This window comes from Pseudoliparis swirei, chromosome 14 (assembly GCF_029220125.1).
Source record: "Pseudoliparis swirei isolate HS2019 ecotype Mariana Trench chromosome 14, NWPU_hadal_v1, whole genome shotgun sequence".
Classification (NCBI taxonomy): Eukaryota; Metazoa; Chordata; class Actinopteri; order Perciformes; family Liparidae; genus Pseudoliparis; species Pseudoliparis swirei.
The window spans coordinates 2,267,367-2,274,782 of NC_079401.1; positions in this window are offsets into that span (position 1 = coordinate 2,267,367).

Here is a 7,416-nt window from a genome sequence, read left to right on the forward strand (position 1 = left end):
TCGGCACACCCGAGGCTGCTTTCATTGTGGCGGGGACTTCAACAAAGCGAACCTGAAGAAAGTTCTCCAAGTTCTACCAACACATAAAAGCAACACGAGGGGAGCGGATTCTCGACCACTGCTACACTCCCTTCCGGGATGGATACAAAGCCCTCCTCCGCCCACCGTTCGCAAATCGGACCACCGCTCCATCCAACTACTCCCGCCTACAGGCAGAGGCTTAAGCAGCAACCAATCGCTGTGAAGGAAGTGCAACGCTGGTCGGACCAATCGGAGTCTATGCTACAGGACTGTTTTGAACGTGCTGACTGGGATATGTTCAGGGTCGCGTCGGACAACAACGCCAGTGAGTACGCGTCCTCAGTCACCGGGTTCATCAAGAAATGCATAGATGACGTTGTTCCTACCAAGTCGGTTCGGATTTATCCCAACCAGAAACCGTGGATAAATGGCGATGTTCGCTGCACTCCGCGCGTAACACCGCCTGACTCGGGAATATGGCGGAATACAAAGAGCCCGCTACGACCTCCGAAGACCATCGGCTCTGCCAAGCGGGAGTTCAGTAACAAGGTTTATGAAATGCTCAAGAGCCATGACGTGAGATGTGTGTGAAGGGCTACAGACAATCACGGACTTCAGAGGAAAACCAGCGGTGAAGAGAACTCCTCTACCTCCCTCCCAGGCGAGCTAAATACATTCTTTGCTCGGTTCGACGTGAACGGCAGCCCGCCAAGGCAGCGCCGCCCGAGGAGACCAGCCTGCTGATCATCTCAGAGGCTGACGTGCGCAGAGCCTTCAAGCGGGTGGACATCCGGAAGGCGGCAGGTCCCGACCACATCCCGGGCGCGCCTCAGAGCATGTGCAGACCAGTTGGCAGGAGTCTTCGCAGACATCTTCAACCTCTCCCTGTCCCAGGCTGTTGTTCCTGAGAGCTTCAAGATGTCCACCATTGTGCTTGTCCCCAAACACCCCAAGGTAACCTGCCTGAATGACTGGAGACCCGTAGCCCTCACCTCGATTGTCAGTAAATGCTTGAGAGGTTGGTCAAGGACTTCATTTGTTCCATGTTGCCTGCCACGCTGGACCCATGGCAATTTGCATATCGTCAAAACAGATCCACCGACGACGCAATTGCCATGGCACTTCACACCGCCCTTTCCCACCTGGAGGGGAGGAACTGTTGTGTGCGAATGCTGGTTGTGGACTACAGCTCAGCGTTCAACACTATTGTTCCCGCCAAGCTCGACACCAAGCTCAGAGGTCTAGGCCTGCACTCTACCATGTGCAGCTGGATACTGGACTTCCTGTCGGGCCGCCGCCAGGTGGTGAGGATGGGCGGTACCACCTCAGAGCCGCTGACCCTCAACACGGGAGCCCCTCAGGGATGCGTGTTGAGCCCTCTCCTCTACTCCCTGTACACCCACGACTGCACGGCCATGCACAGCTCCAACGTCATCATCAAGTTTGCTGACGACACAACAGTGTTGGGGCTGATCACCGACGACGGCGAGACAGCCTATAGGGAGGAGGTTGGATCACTGGTACAGTGGTGCCAGGAGAACAGCCTCGTCCTCAACGTCAAGAAGACCAAGGAGCTGATCGTGGACTACAGGAAGCGGAGAGGAGAGCACACCACCATCTCCATAGACGGAGTTGCAGTAGAGAGGGTCAGCAGCTTCAAGTTCCTCGGCGTGCACATCTCCGAGGACCTCACATGGACCACGCACACCACTCACGTGGTGAAAAGGGCCCAACAACGCCTGTATTTCCTTAGGCGACTGAGGAAATTCAACATGGCCCCGCATCCTCAGAACATTCTACACCAGTACCATCGAGAGTGTTCTGACAGGTTGCATCACCGTCTGGTACGGGAACTGCACCGCCCTGGAGCGTAGGGCACTACAGAGGTGCGGTCGGCACAGTACATCGTTGGAGGTGAGCTTCCCTCCATCCTGGACATATACACCAAGCGGTGCGTGGCCAGGGCCAAACGGATGATGAAAGACAATAACCACCCGGCCACAAACTGTTCACCCTTCTACCGTCAGGCAGGCGATACCGCAGTATCAAGTGCCGCACAAACAGACTGAGGGACAGCTTCTTCAGTCAGGCCATCAGGCTGCTGAACAAGGACTGAGACCCTCATTAACACTACACACCAGAACATATTCTGTGAATATCTATGGCCATGGTGTATATTTTATTACATTGTTTATATATATATATATTGTATATATATATTGTATGTATATATATATATATATATATAGTCTCAAAAAAAGTGTATATTTTATTACATTGTTTTATATATATATATTGCCATGATGTATATTCTATTACATTGTTTTATATATATATTGTTAATACTTTCTTCTTTTTTTTGTGTGGATATTGTATAGTTTATTCTCATTCTTATTCTTTTTTTAGTCTGCTACTGCTGTCGGGTGTTTTGCACATAAGAATTTCACGAACCGATTATACTTGTATAAAAGGGGATGTGACAATAAAAACTTGAAACTTGAAACTTGAAACTTGAACCTGTTTCAACTGTGTTACACAGACACGTGGAATGCGTGCACCAGTTCCACGCTCCCAATCTGCCAGGTCTCTGTGAGGTCTGATGGCGGCGCCCGTCATCCATTTACCCTGGCTGCGAGACCTGCTGACTCGCCTCGAGCCGTTTCCCTGACTCAGACGGCAGTAGCTGTAATGGCACCGAGAGCATTCCTCAAGTGTGTCGGCTTGGCGGGGCCGGCAGCCTGTATTTCTCTCCCTCCCCTTCCCTTTCCCCGTCTCTCTCCTTTCTCGCCTTTCTCATTTAAATGGAGGCGCATGACTCCATGGCGTCGCTGCCAAGTCGACTTCTCCAGGCCTCCCGGGAGCCACCGGCCCTCTGCTTTTCATTGGACTCCTTGGCGCGTTACATTCCTCGCTGCCACCCGTCCTCACAGCCCACAAGAAGTTGAATCAACCTCATCCCAGATGGCATTTTTAGTTTATTTTTCTTTGTTTGATTTTTTTATAGAACGCTGCCATCCCCTCCAATTAAACTTCGAAATTCAACGTTGTGTGTGTGTGTGTGTGTGTGTGTGTGAGAGCCCTTCGAGCTATACGGCATCAGCCGCCCACTGCCTGTCATCCCGAACCCACTGTGAACATAATGCCCCCTTCTTCAGCCCATCTCTCCGGCGCATTCCTCGTGGTCTCGAACGCGATCCTTCCTCCCAGCGATTCCATTCTGTTGTCGCATTCTTCCCCTCTAAGCTCACCGCGTTGCAACATTGTTCTGCTCACAGAGCCGAGGAGTAAACCCGAAAGGCCCGATGAGATGGAGGGGTGAAGAAGAAGAGGTGCCGACCACGAAGAAACACAACGGCACGACGGTAGCCATCGCTTGGACGTGAGAGACTTCGGGGGTTGTGAGGGACAGAAACAGCTCCGCAGGCATTATATGGGACACAAACATCCACCGATTAGAACATATCTGGACTCAGGTCCTTATATGATCCTCCAATTTGTAGAAGACACTCCTTTCAACTTGTTAATGAATTATTCAATGTGTGTCTGGACGTTAAACCACATAAATCACTTTTTTAAAACAATTTCTGCACCGTGTTGGAGCTACGCTAATAGCCAATCAAAGACCATCGTTCCAAACCAGCCGTTGTTCACGGGTATTCAATTAGGCCGTAATGTCAGAGGCTCACCAGATAAAAAGCAGCATTGTGTCTGTCGACTGGCATCTAATGTAATAACGGGTAATATTATGAGACGTTAGCGTCTGATAAAGGAAGTCTGGGATTTCTTAATTGCAGACTGGTAATGTTTCCCTTTAATCCAATAGAACATTCTGGAGTCAAAGTAATGCCACAGGACAGGAGCAAAAACCATATTTGTTTTCCAGTTTAAAATGTCTAAAAAATATGAGAACAGGCATTGGGCCGACACAACACTTTATGGTGCGTTCACTGGCACAAGGGGAAGGAACAACACGCTTAACTTGTCGTTTTGGCCTCACAAGAACCCTCAGGGTATCTTGAATCTGCTCAGTATTGGGGGAGTTATCAATTTGAGACATTTATTACCTATTGCTGCAGTTCAGGGCCCAAACCTTGCACATGCGTTGATGTGCACATGTGTCGATTGGGAGGTCGCGGCTAACGATCCAGGAACGTATACGTCTTGACCTTCGGCACATCCGGACCCTTCCCGGGCATGAGGTCCGACTCTTTCATGTGACAGGTCAGATCCCTGCAGGAGCACTGAGGAAACTATCGGAGAGGGGAAGGCCGTATATCTTCTGCAGCTGTGCAGAGAGGATGCAGGGAGGCGGGTCAAAGCATTTAGCGGTCCGTTACATCACAACCGCTCTCCGTGGAAGAGAGCGTCACTCTTTCAAGGACAACAATCACATCCTTTCTTTACATTGCTCACATCGCGACGATGTATTTAAACATCCAAAAAGGTGAACGGGGTCGAATATGGAAAGACTTTAAAAATGCAAACAGATGCACGAATAGATAAACGGACGTTTCCCCATCGCCCCATCTTCTTCTTCCAGACGTGTCGGGCCGCCTCACCCTCCCACCACAAGGCCTCCCTTTAGGAGGGCTCGGTGCGATCGCGGTTACGACCGGAGCGGTCATAAAGCAGTCAGCTGCAATACTTACAGCTCCTTCGGTGTACCTGCTTCATGGAAACGTTGTCTCCTATCAACGGGACATTTTGGAACGCGACTACCACAGACGTGTAATGGAAACACCAGACGATCCCCGAGGTCCACATGTGCTGCAGAGCTTTCCAGGACCGAAAGCAAGCGTGAACGTCTGAGGGGGGAAACAAGTCCGACCTTCCCTTTCGACATGAAAGAGAGAAACCAGTAGGCTACGGTGCACACGGTGGAGATTTCATCTTCCACAAATCAAAGGCAATCGTGGAGTTTTTGCGCTGATGTCAGCGACTTTGAATCGAGCTCGAGGAACCAAGATGTAATGTGTAAAAACACAGGAGACGTCCAGCTTTGGCAAATGTTGCCGTTTGTGTAGTCCGAGATATATTGCGACGATAAATCGGCGGTTACTTTCCCGATGCCGTGTTGTAGATTCACATAACGTCTGATCGTATTTTATATTTATTCAAAGTGCCTTTTCACAAGGCTGGGCATCTGGCCAAGAGCTCACTGAAGAAGTGACTTCACGCTCAATGGTTCCCGACGCGGTCCATTCCTCCGGCTGTGTTGCGGGATCGATGGAAGCGAGGCCCGTTGTCTCATGGCTGTCTCGTGCCATTTCCTCCTGTCTCCCTGAGGTGAGAGGATGGGGGAGTCAAACAAATAGGCCTTGTGTCCCCCCCCCCCCTAGCCCTGTGTTTGTATGCAGTGCCACGACCAGGCTTCCTGCCAAGTCCTCCTCCTCTGCCCCCCGAATGCAAAAAGAAAAAGACAAATCCGAGCACCCCCCCACCCCCACTGCTTCTCTTTCTCTTATCAGAGCGCTGGCAAACACAAAAGGATGCAGAGCGACAGAGTCTGGGAGTGGGGGGGGGGGGGGGTGTGGCATGTCCCCCGTGAACGTGGTACAGATTAGACCGAGGCGATGATGAAGGCGGCCGGGCAGAGGTGAAGGATGGAGGGGAGGATTTATAAAAGGAGAGGAGTAGGAGTGGTTGCTAGTTCTGCCAGCTGGGACGAGGAGTGGCATCCCTCGCTTTCAATGAGAGCATTGTGTACGAGCTGGAGGAAGGAGACGGGGGTCCCATCGGGCGGTCATAGACATGTAAAGAGAGGTGTGGCGGCGACAGCCGACGAGATCGGCCCCCCTGTAATTAGCCGAGGAGGTATAGGAAAAGTGTCAAGCACACACACACACACACATCCATAAATGTATCCGCGAATCCAGATAAAACACACGCCGTGCATCCCTGAAGGTAACACGAGGCGCTGTCTGCTGGCCTGACCCAAAGCCTCTCTGGGGGCCATAAATCTAAAGGCCTGAACCATGTGGTCCGGCCTCGGGGTGGCCCACATATCTAATGAAGAACCAAACTAAACAAAAGGAGGACTCGGGGGAGAAGTTTGGATGCACAACTGAAACATAGGTGTGATAAGCCGACTGTGAATAACAGCCCGGTCTCATCGCACCTCGTAAATCACGTCCGTGTGGAATGTGCTGAAAGGTTTCTCAATGTGTCTTTGGGTTGATATCATCCAGGAAACGCCGAGCTGTAATGGAGTTTATAAGAGGATTTTTTGGTCTTTTTAAACTTTATACAGAATTAATCAGAGAGCACAACATGTCTCACCGTTCCAGTTGCTCCAGCTTTTACCGTACGGAGACTTGTCGTTTCACTCCAACACAGAACTCTCTCTTCTTCTCTTTCTCTCCATACAAGTTAAACAAAGGAGACACGAGTTAATCAGGCAGCTTAAGAAGTGCTGAAAGGTGGATTTCAGAGCCAGACTCACTCACGGCCCTCATGCCAAGAAAAAAGGAACGAAAGCATACCTTCCAAAAATGTTGAACGACTCCTTCAAGCACGGGTGGGTGTGTGTTATGTTTGTTTACACACACTCTTGGTAATGAAGCATATTGCTGAAACAAGAGCAACACTGACCTCAATGCATGCTCTGTTATTGTCTGTCCAACGGGCCTCCTGCAGGAGGACAGTGTTTATATGTGTCGGGTCGGGGGGGGGGGGACCGACATACAAGTAACCGTGGTGATTAAGCTCCTCTTTCAAACTCGGGGTCTCATCCGAGGGTGAGCCCTTCTCTTTGAAACCTCCACAAGGGTCTCGGCGCTCGCTCAGAAACCCCACCGATGACAGTTGCCGTTAGATGATGAGTAGAGCCCTCCAGAGCGGAGGACATCGACCCCGCGAGACCCCTCGGCTCTCCCACGGGAACCTCGCGCCCCCCCTCCATCCCCATCACTCCTCCGTCACCCTCCCAGCGAGCCCTTTGATGTCCTGGGATCTGGGCAGACGTGGAGGCCCGTGAGCCTGCAGAGAGATAGCTTGGAAAGTGGGCGCGCGGCGACAGACGGACTGGACGTCCTTATCTCTGCACAGTGTGCATCCAGGGATGGACACGGATAGACCACGGAGGAACCGTGATGGGAGACGGAGGCTTCGCCGCTCCGACCTGGAGGGACAAGGACGCCGTTTGTTCCTTAATCGGCGTCCTCATACCGAGTTACCGCGGCCCTCGTGGGAACCCGCTTCAGCCAGACTGTGGGATCCAGCGCACAGCTCAACCACCGGAGCGACTGTCAGCTCCTTGGTACAAGCTCCCGTTTCAGGGCACGCGATGAGAAGCGGCCTCTTCACCCGTCACTACGGGAAACACTCCCTCGCGGCAAAGCGTTGAAATTGTACAAACTGCCATTTCTTGCAGGCTCTTTGAAAATTAAGAGACAG